The sequence below is a fragment of the Mesoplodon densirostris genome, chromosome 1 (assembly GCF_025265405.1).
Source record: "Mesoplodon densirostris isolate mMesDen1 chromosome 1, mMesDen1 primary haplotype, whole genome shotgun sequence".
In the NCBI taxonomy this organism is placed as follows: Eukaryota; Metazoa; Chordata; class Mammalia; order Artiodactyla; family Ziphiidae; genus Mesoplodon; species Mesoplodon densirostris.
The window spans coordinates 18492817-18513528 of NC_082661.1; the positions used below are offsets into that span (position 1 = coordinate 18492817).

Genomic DNA, 20712 nt, shown 5'->3' on the forward strand with positions numbered 1-20712 from the left:
TCGAGAGCTCCCTAATGGAAACCTATTTGCTCAAATGTGCAAACCAAAGTTGTGCAAAGTTCTTGAACTTGAGGAGTTTAATGTAAATTAGAAGTTTTCTCAAATGCCAGTAATGGAAGAAAACTCTGCATTGTGTTAAGTACTCTATTAATATTCACAAACGGATCAGAACTGATATGTTATTCCATGCAGAGTCATTCAAACCAGACCACAAAGCTAAAGGAAATACAACTATATAGCTGTATATCTGCAACACTCACCAGATTGTAATTAAAACAAGAGTATATGGGGGTCTTTAATATTGTGGCAGGAAATGGACTCTACAATATAGGTTTTCTAAAATCTCTAATTCTAGGATAATATTATATCTCCAACTATACACTGGAATGCCTGGAAAATAGCATATCCTTATTTCTTTCATTATTGTGATGTTACTAACCAGAATTTAAAAGCATGTGCCGTTTCCAAACAATAATTTAAATGTCTCCAAGTCCTCTATAAAAATGGCCTAAGGAAAAGCAGTGGGAGTGTGTGTATGTGTGCATCTGGTAAAACAAATTAAATTTCCCAATCCCAGTGAATAAAGGCAAGTAGGCTATGAGCCAGCTTTTCACAATTCCAATAAATAAAGACAAGCAGGCTATGGATCGACTTTTCACACACTGAAATTTTGTTTTACAAGAAATCTACCTTTACCTGTAAAGTCAGAGGGACATGTCTGCAAGCAATTCAAGAATTATCTAAACATGCACACATTTGGAAAAGCTAAAAAGCTCTGAAAATTAGCTGTGAAGCTAGAGTGCCATCCTCAGATCCTACTTCAGCATCACTATTTCAGACCCAAATGCCGATTTACAGATTACTTTGCTGCCTTTTCTGCTTCTGAACTAGCTAAGCAAAAACAGTCAATTAAAAAATGGCAGTTGGGAAACAGTAATCTTTTCCCACTTGGGGTCTACAGTTTAGCACTTAATATTTCTTACCTGCTCAACTGTGATATGAAAAATTATTGTAGTTTAAAAGGACTATCCATAATCCGTGAGCAGAAGTCAACAAGATTTTTAATTAGATTTTTAAACCAGTGAATGAGTAACACTGCTTTGCCACATAGAGATCATAATATCTTAAACATAAAATCCTACTATATTAGAATTTAAAAGGACTTTTGACAAGAAAAACAAATAGATTTTAAATCATTTTAAAGTTGCCTTTCTCAATTGGGGTTCTTTTTCTGAACCACAAAATACAGAAAATGATTTCAGTGACTATTTTCTCAATTCTCCCAAAGATGGGACATGAGAGTTTAGTTCATTACATAGAATAGAAACTTTAGGGCATTAAGGTTTAACTCTCTGGTAGAATCCAGTTGAAAGGGGCTGAATGGGGTATAAATAAAAATAAATAAACCTAGACATCCTTTTATTTTTTTAGAGGAAAAAAAAATCAGCCTTGCGGAATTCTAAAGGTAGCTTTGGTTAAATTGAGACTAGAACTCTGTGGTCCTGACTTACAGCTCAGTACTCATTCTACTGCACAAAATTTCCTCCTCATTTTATTACCCTCTGAATACTCTCAGGAAAAAAAATATAAAGATTGCAAAATGTTACAAAGGAGATGGTGGAATCCCCTCCTGCCCTAAGTCTCTACCCCAAGCTCCCCTTCCTTGCTACAAATGTGCATCTCATACTCTGGCAGTAGATAAATGAAACCAACCATGTTGCAGAAAGGACAAAATAGAAAAGTTAGGTCATTAGACTGACGTCAGGTCAGTCAGTAATGACATCTATATCAGATGTCTTAACTATTCAGGAGTGATCCAACTCATTCATTTTTGAATATGGCAGACTTCTTACCACCACAAACAGTGCATATTAGGTTGGCTTCCCTTATTGTATTCACTGAAGCTACTATTAGTTAGCTATTTCTATTGACTTCATATCGTACTGAAAAATGCTAAATTACAAGGACAGTACACTTCATGGCCTTACCACAATATTTCAATCAAGCCAAACCTTTCTTTTGCCCATTTGGAGCTCCTCGCTATGGTAGTTTCAAACTAGCTTCAAACTAGTCTCAAACTAGTATTTTACAGCATTAAAGGAAATGAGAACCTTTAAACAGGCTGTGGTATCAGAGCTGCCTTTTTAATTATTCATTTCATCACTATGGGGGACTAAAACATTCCACAGTATGCAAGAATATCATATGGAGATTGTTTTTCCCCTTTTAACCAAAATACCAACAAATTGGCATAGATTGTTTAATTATATTATATTCTTATTTTGATTTGATGTACTTCAAAAGAAGAAGAAAATTATAAACATGTATCCCTAAATATCTAATCTTGTTTTGGTTAGAATCCATTGCTTTTAAAAACCAGCAATTAAGGGTGTACATGCTCAGCAACAGAGAACTAAAGATTTATCCACAGTTGAAGGGTGGTCCCTATAAATGTCATTCTTTACCATTGGGATGGTTAAAACTGCTCATTGGGATGGCTTTCTGGATGTAATTAAGCAAATGATATGCTGAGTTTATAAAATGTTCTCTGATAGGACTGACTTCCCTTAAAATGTTCTTCTGATTGATTGAAAAGACAACTCATTTCAAATATCAGAAATAGTTCCTCATGAAAATGACACAGCTAATGCTGAAAACTGAACTCTTTACACTCAAGTATCACTTTATAAAAATTTTTTCTTAATTAACACTTTGCTTTAGTAAGAATTATATTTAAATGCATGATATTGGTATTTTCTCCTAAATTTTTATAGTTTGAATTTTTAAATAAGCTGATTTTAATCAACTGTAATTTAGTCTGCAGAATCATCACTAAACTAATTGAATACCAAAAAAAGGCCAATTACTTTGAATGACAAACTGCTTATTTTATGGAATTTTCCTCCAAAATATCAATAAAATATTTTACATTTTGTGGAATTTTTAAAAAATGTCACTCTACATTGCTAAGTACTATGTCATACTTTAATTTGGCAGACAAAGCTAATGAAACTGAAACACCTACTGTATCTTTATAAACCAACTAAAATATTTTTTGCTTTATTATCAACTGTATAAAATCTGTACTTTAGCCAAATGCAAGCATGAGAATTTGAGCTGGAAATGTCACACAGTCAGCTACAGTTTGAAGGAACCCAATTCATAATGCATTTTATAAATAGTTAATGACTTCTATACATAAGCTAACCAGGCAAATCAAGAAATTGTCAACATTTTTAGTCTTAGTTGTCAGTTACTACTGTCTACTGGTGCTTTATATGTGGCTTCTGGAGAAGACAGAAGCTCTCTGCAGTTTGTAATCTATTGCAATTTCAGGTCTGTACCATAAGGATGGAAAAGCTTCAACTGACAATATCTGCCACACACACACACACACATACACAGAGTTAAATACAAGGACATTTCTCACTTTTAGTTGTGTGTTTTTGTAAAGTTTATTCCTTCTAACTTATATGCTTAGGTGGACTAGACACAGTTGGACAGAGAAATCTACAGACCGTATATGAACCATAAAAAAATGACAAATTAACAACTGATTGTTATCCCTAAGGCATGATGCACAAAATTTCAATGGTTATTTTAAACTGACGACAAAAGTGAGTCTTTGGTTATGAAAGCAAGAATTTCAGACTCCAAGCAGTTTTTTACTTGATGGACGTCTGCATACTGATTGGCTGATTCTCTTAAAGCCAAGTTCAAACAGATACACTTGCTCAGTTCTCTCTGGAAATTTGCTTGAAACAATCTATCTACTTGACCTTAACATTTCCCAACTGAACTGAAGGTGTTCCTGGACAGGCACTGCTAAACTAGAAACAAAATGAATTAACTTAGTTTAAACTAATTAAGAACTGTGATCTGTGTACCACCTCCTGTAAGATTCTACATGTGAAACAGGGTATATGTAACCAGAATGGGGATTCTAGCACCCACCACTAGCATAAGCATAACAATGAAGTTGGTTTATTACTAGAACATATATGAGAATTTAATTTCCATGGTGTGCACATGGCAAAGCAATTGCTTAAATTGCCTCACCTGGGAATTTAATACAATGTTATCATCAGACCAGCCACACTGTAAATAGATTTATAATGCTTTCCATGTGCTGCACTCTGTTGCATATGAATTAAGTAATGATCTGGTATTACAATAAAATCAGCTAGTTCCCACACCTGGCAGACAGGATATTTCACTAAATTAATACCCATACAGCTACATCACAAGGCATGGGAGAGGAAGCAATCTCTAAGGCATTCGATTTGAGTTTTACATGGGAGGCAAACACTCCAGGGTTATGAAGAATGTTACTATGTTGAATGGACCGCTTAAGACAACATCTGTATTACAGAATTAAGACTTTCTCATTCCCATTCAATTTTGGCCTGATTTTCTTCATTCAGTACTTTAATTACTAATCAGCAATCCGCAACATTCACAAACACTAAGAAAGCCCTTTATTCTAATCTATGTGCTGCAGACAGCCAAATAATTGATACAAAGTGCAGTATGGTTTTGGTAAGTAATGAAAGAACAGCTTGTCCTACTTCCTAATCAAATTGGTCTATAGAAGAAATGGTTAATAGATTTCTCCATAGGTCTAAAACAAACTACCCAGCCTGGCCAGACTTTTCCATTGCTTCTACCATGTCTTTCAGTCTCCATATATTTAATAATGCCCCAGGTTACCAGGTGATACACCTATTAAAAACTGTTATGCTTTCATAGCCAAAGAATTTAACTACTCTAAAGAATTTAACTGCTCCTGTTACAATTCACACTTTGGGATAGCTACAGAATACCGTGAAATTATATTTATTAGCTAGTCATATAGTTGCTGGTACTCATTTCTTACCTAATTTTATCTGGTTCTAATTAAATAATATCATACTTCCATAATACCCAGATGGCATTTTCTAAAAATCATCTATCTTTGGAACAAGGCATTCCATTTTTAACCTTACTTCTATTTCTTTGCTGGCGATTTCAGCTTTTCATCCTTACTCTACCTCTGACCCAGGACTTAAAAAGGCTCATCAATCCAGGACAGGAAACTTAAATTTTGGAGAAAAAAATAAAATGGAATTTATAAAATTTTGTTTATGACCGTGTTCTCTGTGCTGTACTAATTTCTAGCAAATAGCAATTTAAGATTAAAACATACCATACTACATGATATAGGTAAAGGTAAAGTAAACTGTTAGGTAAATGTTTGATCCTTGGAAAGTTGTTAGGATGACAAAGCACAGGGCACTGAGTGAAAAGAACAGAAGTAACATTTCAGTATGTGATCTTGGTCAAAATTAAGTTTTCTGAACATCAGTTCCCTCAATCTCTAAAAAAGTGGTGACAATATTTATTTCCCAGGGCTTTTGTGAGGATTTAAATATTATAAACAAATGGAAGCCTATCATAATACCTTGGATGTGATAACCCTGAAAAGGATGTTCAACTAAATATTAGTTGATAATATTGGAAAGGATGCAATAAAACCAGTACACATACATGACTGAGAGTATAAATTAGTGCATCTTTCGATGAAAATGATTTGCCAATATATACCAAAAGTTGCTTTAAAAAATGCTATTATTTCATCCAGTAATTCTACTACTACATTGTTTTGCCCAATTTCCTATTTTATGGTTCCACAATTTTTGGATGACTTTCAATGACAAAAAACTTTCCTGCATTTCTTTAATGCTATCAGAAAAAGTAACTTCCAATCTGTTTCTTCTAAGTAGTCATTCCACTAAACATGGCTTGCTCTTGCTCAAGGGACTGTTTAGAGTTAAAGGTCAAACTCATTCACTGGAAAGTGCACATGCCACATGTCACCAATACTGTAGCATTAATAAAGGGAAAGCACACTTTCTATCTATCATAAACTCATGGCCAATGGACCATATGCAAGCCACCAGAGAGAAAATACTAACACGCCCTGCTGCTACACTACCAGCAGTTGGAAAAGCAGGTTACCGTGCGAACACTAAAATAACCCATTGCTCTTGAGTATGTAATACCAGAAATTTTTTTCAAAAAAGTACAATTACAAATGTCTTTCTATTATAATCATTCTTATTTACTATTTTTGCTTGTACTTTCAAAACATTTTATGTGTTTGAAATGGATATTTATGTTTTGGCTATAATTAATAAGATAAATCATAGCACATTTTCTCCTAATTATTTTTTAAATTTAGCTTTAATATCACATGTGAATATTTATTTCCATATGATGAGGTTATATTTGTATATATACACATATAGACTCATACAAACCCATATGCAATCCATATGGAATGACTCTATTTATGTTTCACAATGCTAGAATAGACTTTTATTTATACTAGGAACTCTGACCACATTGCCACTACATCATTTAATGATTTGCAAAACAGACGGCCCAGAAATGATGTAACTGCACTTCTTCGTTTCCTCCTCCAGCATTTCTAAACTTATGCCTGAAATTTAAGTTTAACATTAGTGTTTCAAAATGCAACTTGAGTTAGTTAGAATCATGGCCCCACTTGCTTGCATATGTTTATAGTTTACAACTTTGACGCCGCTATTGAACATAGTGTGTCTGTGTCTTATATCATGTTAGTTTGTCAGTCAATAATTAAGTTACTTCATTCAGAAAATCAGCTCATGATAGAATGCCCAGATGTTGCTGTCAACATCTGGAACAGTGTAAGTACACAGTAGAGGAAGTCTAATTCTTTACAGTCTTTCTGAATATAAAATAACTCCACATACTGTACTTGAAATAATCAAAACGTCAAAATGTTCATTATTTTGTTTGATAATGATGTATAAATACCCTATACATTCCCACTGGAAAATGATACTCTGATAAATGAATGCTATATAACAGATGCTTTATTTATATTTTTAAAAGAATTACCAAATAAAGTATGTAGATTTATATAATTAACTTGTATCTAGGTTTCCCTATGTAATCTGCCTAGCATTAGGAAGGAAAAGGGATTCATTCACTGAAAATCCATCCACAGTCGTAGTTTCAAGTGATCCAGACATCCAAGAACAAATGATCTTGATGATTATATGTAACTGTCACTGAGGTTATCACATAAATGACAGAATCTGATAGTTGACAGTGACATGCAGCATCATCTAAACCAGCCTGCAAACATAGAGATGAGAGGTTCCAAGCCAGATGGGCGATCTACCCGAGGCCACACACCCGGGAGAGACCTGGCAGAAGGAGGACAGAATCCGTTTCCCAATGCCAGTGCTCTTTTCACTTTACCAGACCACCAAGACAGGCTGGGGGTGTCTTATCACCCATTCCCCAGAGCAAGGTTGGCTGTACCATTCACCTAGTTCTATGAATGTATCATCAGCTATAAAGTTGATTAGTCTGTAGATTTTGTTTCTTGTCACCCTCCTCCAAAACAAACAAACAAACAAACCTTTACTTATACTTTGTTGTTAACATCTGGAATATTGACAATAAATTTGAAAGTCCAAGGGTGACACATGCTGAAGGTAGAATGTTCTATTTGATAGGAAAAAGTGTCTGATCTCAGTTGGTGAGTCACAACCACACCTATGGGTGTAACTGAGATATGTTTCAAGATGAATCTTCAAAGGCTACATCATAAACAACAATAATTTACCCTCATGGCAGGAGAGGAGCCACACCAGTTATTAAGACGTGCTAAGAATTATCTGCTTACCGGTGAGGGCTGGTGGCTCCCGATTTATCTACTCTAAAATTCTAGCTTGGAACCAGCCATCTCATAAGCAAACAATTTTTACAATATTTTTTTTCTTGGTACTTACTTTTGGACCCATGTTGTGAGAGATTCTTCATTAAAGAATATGCTGTGTTACCTTGAGTTTACAGTGCTCATAATTCAGAAGTGTACAATATACCTTTTAATGCTTTATGAATATAGCCAATATAACTGTGATGCTCAGCCAATAAAACAAAACTCTATTAGCCCAAATTCTCTACGGAAATATTTTGAAGATTACTTCTATACGTGGGTGACCCAAAACTATAAAATATGATTAAGTAAATATAAATATTCATACCTGATTCATAAACATGTTGTGAATCTAAAAGATTCTCCATTTTCAGTTGAACAGAATAAAATCCTGCCTACTGAGGGGCTTTGCTTCATCAAGTAAATGTTCTTTCTCTTCTATCTTCAATGTGTCACTCTCTACTGGTTCTTCCCTTTAAGAATACAAACATTTTTAAGTGTACCCCAACTTTCAATATTTTAAAAGGTTATTTTACCCTATACTACACTCCCCAGCTAATGCCCAACTGCTCTTTATTCTTCCTTTCCTAGTCAAGCTTCTCGAAAGAGTATACTACAAGCACTAACTACACTTATTCATGTCCCAGCAGCTTATCAACTTCCAACAAACTGGATGTTTTCCTACCACGCCACAGGACTCCCCAGGAACACCAATGACTTCCTAGTGGACAAAATCATTTTAAAATAACTTCTTTAGAATAGTTATAGATTTCTAGAAAAGTTACAAAGATAATACAGAGAGTTCCCATATAACCTAGACCTAGTTTCCCTTATTATTATCTTTTTGATGTTAATATTATTCTTTTTTTATTGGAGTATAGTTGTTTTACAATATTGTATTAGTTTATACTACACAGCAAGGTGAATCAGCTATACGTATACATGTATCCCCTCTTTTTTGGATTTCCTTCTCATTTAGGTCACCACAGAGCATTGAGTAGAGTTCCCTGTGCTATACAGTAGGTCCTCATTAGTTACCTATTTTATACATGATATCAATAGTGTATATATGTCAATCCCAATCTCCCAATTTATCCTACCCCCCCCTTCCCCACTGGTATCCATATGTTTTTCTGTATGTCTGTGTCTCTTATTATTAACATCTTACATTACTGTGGTACATTCGTCATAATGAATGAATCAATTGTTCATTATTACACATTATTATAAACTGAGGTCCACACTTTTTTCAAATTTCCTTAGTACCTCATGTTTTTTTTTTTTTTTTCTGTTCCAGGACACCATCCAATATCCCACATTACATTTAGGTGTCATGTCTCCTTAGGCTCCTCTTAGCTGTGACAATTTCTCAGGCTTTCCTAGTTTTTGATGACCTTGATACTTGTGAAGAGTACTGGTGTTTTGTAGAATGTCCCTCAATTGGGATTAGTCTGAGGTTTTCCTCATGAGTAGACGGGGGTTATAAGTTTTGGGGAGGAAGACCACAGAGGCAAAGTGTTATTTTCATCAACATCATATCAAAGGTACAGACTATCAACATGATTTATCACTGTTGATGTTGACCTTGATCACCTGGCTGAGGAGATGTTTATCAGCTTTCTCCACTGTAAAGCTACTCTCTTCCTCCCTCTTGTACTGTATGCACTATGCACAACCCCCATTTAAGGACTGGGGAGTTATGCTCCACCTCCTTGAGGAAGGAGTATCAACATAAATTATTTGGCATGGGAGATCTGTCTATTCAATCATTAGTTGGTATCAGTATGAACTCATTGATATTTATTTTATACTATGGCTTATAAGCCAATACTACTTCATTAATTGCTTATAAGCCAATACTACTTCATTAATTTTGTTGCACAAATTGTACCAACTTTGGCTCCAATGGCCACTTTTCAGTCCTTTTTTCATTAGACCTCTCAATAGCATCTGACATTGTTGCCCACTTTCTCCTTAGCAGTTACACCACAACCCTCCCCTGAAGTTCCTCCTATCCTTCTGGTCTCTCCTTCTCAGTCTCCTTCATCATAACTGCTCTCTCTGAATGCCCTGGATCTCCATCCTTAGCCCTATTCTCACTCATCTGTTTGATCTCATCTATACCTGTTGTTCTAACCACCACCTAGAGGCTGGCAAAGACATGTTTTCTGCATGAATCTAATTCCTACTTGGTGCCTTAGGTAATCAAAAGGCATCTCAGACTTAACACAGACAAAGTGGGGCATTTTCTTTCTCCTATATGCTGCTCTTCCTCCTGTTTTCCCTAATTTGAGGTATGGTGTTACCATGTACATAGTCAACGCAGATAAAATCCTAAAGATTTTCCTACTCTCTCCATTACTCTCCAAATCCAATCACCAAGCCCTATGGATTAAACCCTTATTTTTCAGAATATCTACAACTGGGGCCCTTAGCCATATCTTCAGGATGTCTGTTACCTTATACACTAGTCCCAATTCTTCCCCATAACTGTTGTTACCACATATTTCATCATTCTTTTTATATATGAATTATATTTGACAGATACTTGTATGGAAAGACGGACATGTTTTTAGGCAGAGGTAAGCCAACAGGTACAAATTCTCAGCGCCTCATCTTGGGGAGTAAAGGAGACCTTTTCAACCCTATCTGTAGCAGAATATCAAAGCTATAAAAGAATCATTGTCTAAAGATGTAACTTATTTCAGAGCAGGCATGTTAAAATAGAAAGCAAATTCATTCGACAAAAGCCAATACACTATGGGAAAATGCTAAGCAGCAGACCTCTCTCTAACTTCATAAGTCAAGACCACATTTCTCTTTAATTTCAAATGTAGGCATATGTCATATCAGCTATTGTACTGTTCTCCTAAGTTAGATATTTCCAATTTTCATGATATAGAAGCTAAAAGACCACCCTTTCAAATGAGATGATGTGCATGCACATTTCTCCTTTGTTTTTCTGATTTGTGGACCTGAGGAATATGGATTATTTCTGTTATCTGCATGAAGAAGCTCTGCTACAAGCCTGGCATTCAGTTTGCTTTTATGTCTGAGGCCCCAAATTGTACCGTTAGGCAACAGAGGGCACTTATCTAGATTGAACTGTCATACAGATAGATTTTTGTCAGCCATTCAATTTGTATTGGGGAACGTGCCGACAAAACCAAAAACCCAGCAATTTAAAACAACAAACCTATCCTCTACTGACAGGAACAAATGGCTTTATTTCAAATGAATAAGAATTACTATAGATCGCACATCCTGTGTGTGGGTGCTAAGAAAGAAAAGTATTTTTGGAACTAATTCTGTCTAGTTTTTCTGACAGTGGTTTAACATGAAGTAAGCACGAAATATGCTTAATACTAATAAACACACAAGAAAAAAAATGCTAACAGACAGGAATTACATGTTATCAGAGGAGAACGAGGCTTTCTAAGAAAATTCCAAGTCAAAATTCATCAGCTACATGAAAAAGTTAACATTGTGTTGTATTTTGAGTTTATTCTCTGATCTCTAGTTCTTTGGGGAATGCAGGTGATGCCTCTGCCCACAACATAGTCAATCTGAGAAGTAAACCCATCATTCTCCCTGAGTCTAAACTGACTCTGGCTCTGTGTCTTCAACACTCACAAAGAATAACTGAAAACTTTAGAGAACTGACCTTATCACAGTTACACCCAATCTCTTCCATATCTCAGACTATTTGGAAAAATAGTCAGAGGATCTATTATAAGTTGGTGTTGATCTTAGACATTAAAGATGTTGATAAATTATATCAGTAAAGACAAAGTAATAAAATTTTCACAGCTTAAAAATTACATCGATTTGCCCATCAGTATATAAAATAGTTTAATCCCCTCCCCTATTATTTTTGTTGGAGTTGAATCCCGTTCCCTTTTCTATAAGCTGCATCTTCATTATGGAACTTCTGGAGCTACTCTTTCAGTGAAATTCATTCTTAGACTTGTAGGATCAGACACTGCTGTGAAGGAAATAAGCAAACATGCAAATTCAACCCTGGGAATCCACATCGAGCTGACACATAAAATAAACAAACTTACAGATCAAAAACTTCAGTTGAACCAATGTAATTTTACTAAATAGAAATCTAATTAGTTCAATTACTTAAATGCAAGCATTTACATTAGAAAATGAGTTCTCTTCAATCAAAATTGTGTAACAAGAATTTAGCACTTTACAAAATTCTGTAATATGTCACATGACATAGCTATAAGTTTTTATGTTGTAGCAACAGGTACTTATGTCAAGACTTTAGATTTTATTAAAGGACAATCTAAAAAAATAGTAGAGTCCAGATACGACATGAAAAGGACCTCATGAATGGTGGTTAAAATAGATAACAGGACAAAAGCAAGGTAAAATATAATGCTCCAAATGGCCTCTACATTTTGGTAAATGATAGAACTATCTGAGAAAAAATATTTTTACTTTGAAGAAAGTTATAAAATTACATTAATTTAAAAACATGAACAGATGCATGATGTATGTAACTTACTTTCAAACAGTTCAGAAAAAAATAGACATACATAGAGTTGAAAAGATCAATAGAGAAAGCATACAAAAATGATAAAGCAAACAGTACAAAATGTTAATAGGCAAATCTAGGTAAAGGGTATATGTATGTTCTTTGTGCTATCCTTTAAACTTTTCTGAAAGCTTGAAATTAGTTCCAAATAAAAAGTTTAAAGTGATTAAAAAGTATGAAGAGGTTAGTGGGATAAGGAGATAGAGGCTCTTGCTAAGCTAATTTCTACAACTAGCTAATGTCTGAGATTAGCTAATGTCCAGAATAAATCCTTGATTAGACACATAACAGCTCATGTTAAACTAAAGTATGAGACCATTACTCCTTTCAAATTCAGACTATTTAAACTGTTAATTTTTGTTATGTACAATGGTGTTTGTTCTCTTTTAGTTTTTTTCAGTAACAATGCAGGATTACATTTGTTAGTTTTAAATTAGCAATGTAATTTTCTTTTGAAGTTCAGCTAGTAGAATGGACTCTAAATCATACCTGGTCAGAGAAGCTCAAAGTTATCAGTTCATAATGACAGAATATTATCTACCATTTAAAACAGTTTGGCGGTAATGTACAGTTCTTTTTTCCCTTCATTTCATTCCAAATAAAAGTGTTGAGGACAATAATTCTAAATCAGATTGCTTAACAAATAAATGATTTATTATTTTACAGAAATGCCTAGAGGATCCTAGTACACATTTCACTGGAGTGTTTTGCACTAACTAAAGGTCTTCTAGTGTGCTCTTAGGTCATACTCTAATGTTCTTGAAGAGAACACACACTCTCACATAGTTAGACATGTGCCCACTAAACTTTGAGTTGATTTGGCAATCAAGGTATTGCTGATCTGTCTAATTTTGACTGTGATAGCCCTGGACTGGAACTGAATGTAATTCCATTCTCTGAGAAGAACACAGACAATTCTGGCGCTCTATAAATACGCAATAATGATAGGGCCTTAGGGCTAGAAGGGACCTTGAGAGGTCCTCTAGTGTGCCTTGCTCCCTGACGTCATGGCACACTGAATGTACCTGATAAAGACCTTGGGAAGGAGATTCCTTAACCTTCACAAGGGAGGTTTACCAACAGTCACCGATTACTGTCAGGAATTGTTTCCCTAATTAAACTTAAATCTATGGTCCTGCAGTCACACATACAGTAAAGCCCAGCCACAGCTGCTGACCACATTTGGTGTAACGCTTATTCATAGACTTGAAGACACCTAACAACTCCACAACTCTCCATGCAGGGAAAATGATCCCAGGACCTTACTTCATCTCTCTAATATTCTAATCCTTTAATCATCTGAAGGACCCACCTCTGAATTACCTTTAGGCATGGTAACCCCAATAATACTCAGAGATGGACACTAGTGGATTCTTCCAGATTCTACCATGAACCAAAGTGTACCCCATCTTACCATCTGTAAAGCTGAGGAGGCCACTCATGTTTCTGTTCTTTCTGATTTCTGCTCTGAATATATTTAACATTAAATTATATACACGCACTAATTTTTAGTTGAGTTTTAGGGCAAGATACTATTACTTGCCCTAAATTTAAATTTGTTTTCTTGTCCTTTGAAAAAACAATATGATAAATTAAACAGATCTCCAATTTGGGCAACCGACGAGCCTGGATTCAAATCCCTGGTTCCTCCTTTTCTAGTTATGATTAATAAGCAAGTTTTTTGGGCCTTGTGTAGTAGCCAAGGTAAAGTTTATAAAATAACCAATACAGTGTTTAACACATACTGGGAATTAAAGAATAATAACTGCTCTAATCATAATAATAATTATTATTGAGAATGCCAGCAAGTCTACTCTTCTAGAATATAAAACTCTGGGTTTGCCCACCTCAGCTCTTTATTCTAAGATGGCCTCACACAACTTTGCCCAACATGGCCACTTCAGTTCTGCTCCCAGTTAGTTATCACCCAAACTTCTGACTATAAAGACCAGATTGCCATTCCATTCCAGTTCCTCCTTGCCCTTGGGACTCAATTTTGCCTTCCATTTTTGGTCTTTTTTCTTTTTTCTTTTTTTTTTTTTCCCAGGGTTTTGAATATTATTCTTTGTCTTGACTGTTGTATCTGGCACAGTGAGAACCATGCATGTGTTTGGTATTTAATCAATAGTCATAGGTTATCAAAATGGCCTTCTTTGTTCTATTTTTTTTTATTCCTGTCTTACCCCTGTGTTCTTCATGACATTTTTTTCTTAAATTCCATATATATGTGTCAGCATACAGTATTTGTCTTTCTCTTTCTGACTTACTTCACTCTGTATGACAGACTCTAGGTCCATCCACCTCATTACAAATAGCTCAATTTCGTTTCTTTTTATGGCTGAGTAATATTCCATTGTATATATGTGCCACATCTTCTTTATCCACTCATCCGATGATGGACACTTAGGTTGTTTCCATCTCCGGGCTATTGTAAATAGGGCTGCTATGAACATTTTGGTACATGACTCTTTTTGAATTATGGTTTTCTCAGGGTATATGCCCAGTAGTGGGATTACTGGGTCATATGGTAGTTCCATTTGTAGTTTTTTAAGGAACCTCCATACCGTTCTCCATAGTGGCTGTACCAATTCACATTCCCACCAGCAGTGCAAGAGTGTTCCCTTTTTTCCACACCCTCTCCAGCATTTATTGTTTCTAGATTTTTTGATGATGGCCATTCTGACTGGTGTGAGATGATATCTCATTGTAGTTTTGATTTGCATTTCTCTAATGAGTAAAGATGTTGAGCATCCTTTCATGTGTTTGTTGGCAGTCTGCATATCTTCTGTGGAGAAATGTCTATTTAGGTCTTCTGCCCATTTTTGGATTGGGTTGTTTGTTTTTTTGTTATTGAGCTGCATAAGCTGCTTATAAATTTTGGAGATTAATCCTTTGTCAGTTGCTTCATTTGCAAATATTTTCTCCCATTCTGAGGGTTGTCTTTTGGTCTTGTTTATGGTTTCCTTTGCTGTGCAAAAGCTTTGAAGTTTCATTAGGTCCCATGTGTTTATTTTTGTCTTTATTTCCATTTCTCTAGGAGGTGGGTCAAAAAGGATCTTGCTGTGATTTATGTCATAGAGTGTTCTGCCTATGTTTTCCTCTAAGAGTTTGACAGTATCTGGGTTACATTTAGGTCTTTAATCCATTTTGAGCTTATTTTTGTGTATGGTGTTAGGGAGTGATCTAATCTCATACTTTTACATGTCCCTGTCCAGTTTTCCCAGAACCACTTATTGAAGAGACTGTCCTTTCTCCACTGTACATTCCTGCCTCCTTTATCAAAGATAAGGTGACCATATGTCCGTGGGTTTATCTCTGGGCTTTCTATCCTGTTCCATTGATCTATCTTTCTGTTTTTGTGCCACTACCATACTGTCTTGATTACTGTAGCTTTGTAGTATAGTCTGAAGTCAGGGAGCCTGATTCCTCCAGCTCCATTTTTCGTTCTCAAGATTGCTTTGGCTATTCGGGGTCTTTGTGTTTCCATACAAATTGTGAAACTTTTTGTTCTAGTTCTGTGAAAAATGCCAGTGGTAGTTTGATAGGGATTGCATTGAATCTGTAGATTGCTTTGGGTAGTAGAGTCATTTTCACAATGTTGATTCTTCTAATCCAAGAACATGGTACATCTCTCCATCTACTTGTATCATCTTTAATTTCTTTCATCAGTGTCTTATAATTTTCTGCATACAGGTCTTTTGTCTCCTTAGGTAGGTTTATTCCTAGATATTTTATTCTTTTTGTTGCAGTGGTAAATGGGAGTGTTTCCTTGATTTCACTTTCAGATTTTTCATCATTAGTATATAGGAATGCCAGAGATTTCTGTGCATTACTTTTGTATCCTGCTACTTTACCAAATTCATTGATTAGCTCTAGTAGTTTTCTGGTAGCATCTTTAGGATTCTCTATGTATAGTATCATGTCATCTGCAAACAGTGACAGCTTTACTTCTTTTCCGATTTGGATTCCTTCTATTTACTTCTCTTCTCTGATTGCTGTGGCTAAAACTTCCAAAACTATGTTGAATAAGAGTGGTGAGAGTGGGCAACCTTGTCTTGTTCCTGATCTTAGTGGAAATGGTTTCAGTTTTTCAGCATTGAGGATGACGCTGGCTGTGGGTTTGTCATATATGGCCTTTATTATGTTGAGGAAAGTTCCCTCTAGGCCTACTTTCTGCAGGGTTTTTATCATAAATGGGTGTTGAATTTTGTCGAAAGCTTTCTCTGCATCTATTGAGATGATCATATGGTTTTTCTCCTTCAATTTGTTAATATGGTGTATCACGTTGATTGATTTGCATACATTGAACAATCCTTGCATTCCTGGAATAAACCCCACTTGATCATGGTGTATGATCCTTTTAATGTGCTGTTGGATTCTGTTTGCTAGTATTTTGTTGAGGATTTTTGCATCTATGTTCATCAGTGATATTGGCCTGTAGTTTTCTTTCTTTGTGAAATCCTTGTCTGGTTTTGGTATCAAGGTGATGGTGGCCTCGTAGAATGAGTTTGGGAGTGTTCCTCCCTCTGCTATATTTTGGAAGAGTTTGAGAAGGATAGGTGTTAGCTCTTCTCTAAATGCTTGATAGAATTCGCCTGAGAAGCCATCTGGTCCTGGGCTTTTGTTTGTTGGAAGATATTTTATCACAGTTTCAATTTCAGTGCTTGTGATTGGTCTGTTCATATTTTCTATTTCTTCCTGATTCAGTCTTGGCAGGTTGTGCATTTCTAAGAATTTGTCCATTTCTTCCAGGTTGTCCATTTTATTGGCATAGAGTTGCTTATAGTAATCTCTCATTATCTTTTGTATTTCTGCAGTGTCAGTTGTTACTTCTCCTTTTTCATGTCCAATTCTATTGATTTGAGTCTTCTCCCTTTTTTTCTTGATGAGTCTGGCTAATGGTTTATCAATTTTGTTTATCTTCTCAAAGAACCAGCTTTTAGTTTTATTGATCTTTGCTATCGTTTCCTTCATTTCTTTTTCATATATTTCTGATCTGATTTTTATGATTTCTTTCCTTCTGCTAACTTTGGGATGTTTTTGTTCTTCTTTCTCTAATTGCTTTAGGTGCAAGGTTAGGTTGTTTATTCGAGATGTTTCCTGTTTCTTAAGGTAGGATTGTATTGCTATAAACTTCCCTCTTAGAACTGCTTTTGCTGCATCCCATAGGTTTTGGGTCATCGTGTCTCCATTGTCATTTGTTTCTAGGTATTTTTTAATTTCCTCTTTGATTTCTTCAGTTATCACTTCGTTATTAAGTAGTGTATTGTTTAGCCTCCATGTGTTTGTATGTTTTACAGCTCTTTTCCTGTAACTGATATCTAGTCTCATAGCATTGTGGTCAGAAAAGATACTTGATACAATTTCAATTTTCTTAAATTTACCAAGGCTTGATATGTGACCCAAGATATGATCTATCCTGGAGAATGTTCCATGAGCACTTGAGAAAAATGTGTATTCTGTTGTTTTTGGATGGAATGTCCTATAAATATCAATTAAGTTGATCTTGTTTAATGTATCATTTAAAGCTTGTGTTTCCTTATTTATTTTCATTTTGGATGATCTGTCCAGTGGTGAAAGTGGGGTGTTAAAGTCCCCTACTATGATTGTGTTACTGTCGATTTTTCCTTTTATGGCTGTTAGTATTTGCCTTATGTATTGAGGTGCTCCTATGTTGGGTGCATAAATATTTACAATTGTTATATCTTCTTCTTGGATTGATCCCTTGATCATTATGTAGTGTCCTTCTTTGTCTCTTCTAGTAGTCTTTATTTTAAAGTCTATTTTGTCTAATATGAGAATTGCTACTCCAGCTTTCTTTTGGTTTCCATTTGCATGGAATATCTTTTTCCATCCCCTTACTTTCAGTCTGTATGTGTCTCTAGGTCTGAAGTGGGTCTCTTGTAGACAGCATATATATGGGTCTTGTTTTTGTTTTTGTTTTTTGTTTTGTTTTTGCGGTACGCGGGCCTCTCACTGTTGTGGCCTCTCCCATTGAGGAGCACAGGTTCCGGACGCTCAGGCTCAGCGGCCATGGCTCACGGGCCCAGCTGCTCCGCGGCATGTGGGATCTTCCCGTACCGGGGCACGAACCCATGTTCCCTGCATTGGCAGGCGGACTCTCAACCACTGCGCCACCAGGGACGCCCCTGGGTCTTGTTTTTGTATCCATTCAGCCAGTCTGTGTCTTTTGGTGGGAGCATTTAGTCCATTTACATTTAAGGTAATTATCGATATGTATGTTCCTATTCCCATTTTCTTAATTGTTTTGGGTTCGTTATTGTAGGTCTTTTCCTTCTGCTGTGTTTCTTGCGTAGAGAAGTTCCTTTAGCATTTGTTGTAAAGCTGGTTTGGTGGTGCTGAACTCTCTCAGCTTTTGCTTGTCTGTAAAGGTTTTAATTTCTCCATCAAATCTGAATGAGATCCTTGCTGGGTAGAGTAATCTTGGTTGCAGGTTTTTCTCCTTCATCACTTTAATTATGCCCTGCCACTCCCTTCTGGCTTGTAGAGTTTCTGCTGAGAGATCAGCTGTTATCCTGATGGGGATTCCCTTGTGTGTTATTTGTTGTTTTTGCCTTGCTGCTTTTAATATGATTTATTTGTGTTTAATTTTTGACAGTTTGATTAATATGTGTCTTGGCGTATTTCTCCTTGGATTTATTCTGTATGGGACTCTCTGTGACTCCTGGACTTGATTAACTATTTCCTTTCCTGTATTAGGGAAGTTTTCAACTATAATCTCTTCAAATATTTTCTCAGTCCCTTTCTTTTTCTCTTCTTCTTCTGGAACCCTTATAATTCGAATGTTGGTGCATTTAATGTTGTCCCAGAGGTCTCTGAGACTGTCCTCCGGTCTTTTCATTCTTTTTTCTTTATTTTGCTCTGCATCAGTTATTTCCACTATTTTATCTTCCACCTCACTTATCCGTTCTTCTGCCTCAGTTATTCTGCTATTGATCCCATCTAGAGTATTTTTCATTTCATTTATTGTGTTTTTAATCGATGCTTGATTCATCTTTAGTTCTTCTAGGTCCTTGTTAACTGTTTCTTGCATTTTGTCTATTCTATTTCCAAGTTTTTGGATCTGGGAAATAGAATCTTGGATCATCTTTACTATCATTATTCTGAATTCTTTTTCAGATAGACTGCCTATTACCTCTTCATTTGTTAGGTCTGGTGGGTTTTTATCTTGCTCCTTCTCCTGCTGTGTGTTTTTCTGTCTTCTCATTTTGCTTATGTTACTGTGTTTGGGGTCTCCTTTTTGCAGGCTGCAGGTTCATAGTTCCCGTTGTTTTTGGTGTCTGTCCCCAGTGGCTAAGGTTGGTTTAGTGGGTTGTGTAGGCTTCCTGGTGGAGGGGACTAGTGCCTGTGTTCTGGTGGATGAGGCTGGATCTTGTCTTTCTGGTGGGCAGGTCCACGTCTGGTGGTGTGTTTTGGGGTGTCTGCGGACTTTTCATGATTTTTGGCAGCCTCTCTGCTAATGGGTGGCGTTGTGTTCCTGTCTTGCTAGTTGTTTGGCATAGGGTGTCCAGCACTGTAGCTTGCTGGTAGTTGAGTGAAGCTGGGTGCTGGTGTTGAGATGGAGATCTCTGGAAGATTTTCGCCGTTTGATATTATGTGGAGCTGGGAGGTCTCTTGTGGACCAGTGTCCTTAAGTTGGCTCTCCCACCTCAGAGGCACAGCACTGACTCCTGGCTCCTCAATTTGGGATGATTTGTTGTCTATTCATGTATTCCACAGATGCAGGGTACATCAAGTTGATTGTGGAGCTTTAATCCGCTGCTTCTGAGGCTGCTGGGAGAGATTTCCCTTTCTCTTCTTTGTTCTCACAGCTCCCGGGTCTCAGCTTTGGATTTGGCCCCGCCTCTGCGTGTAGGTCGCCGGAGGGCGTCTGTTCTTCGCTCAGACAGGACAGGGTTAAAGGAGCAGCCGCTTCGGGGACTCTGGCTCACTCAGGCCAGGGGGCAGGGAGAGGCACAGAGTGCGGGGCGAGCCTGCAGCGGCAGAGGCCAGCGTGACATTGCACCAGCCCGAGGTGCACCGTGCGTTCTCCCAGGGAAGCCGTCCCTGGATCCCGGGACCCCGGCAGTGACGGGCTGCACAGGCTCCCGGAAGGGCGGCGTGGACAGTGACCTGCACTCGCACACAGCGGTCTTTTCTCTTTTGACTCTTTTTATTTATATCTGAACTTGATTTTCTCTGCTTTGACCCTCAACGTTTCCTGAGGATTTAGGCTCCCATTCACCCATTTGCTCTCTCTAGAAGAGCAAATACTTATATATGTGATCCCTGAGAAAATACTTGTAGATATCATCCCAAACTCTGAATTCAGACAGTAGTATAACATAGAACCTTCAAAGATAATGTGCTTCATTATCAGCACTTTATTTAACAGTATGAGTTAAACTAT

General features: G+C 36.5%; 1 protein-coding gene across 5 annotated transcripts in view; it reads right to left on the minus strand.

Moving 5' to 3' along the window:
* Window positions 1-20712, minus strand: part of VTI1A (vesicle transport through interaction with t-SNAREs 1A) — a 365752-nt gene that overhangs the window by 290616 nt on the left and 54424 nt on the right. The window lies entirely within an intron of this gene.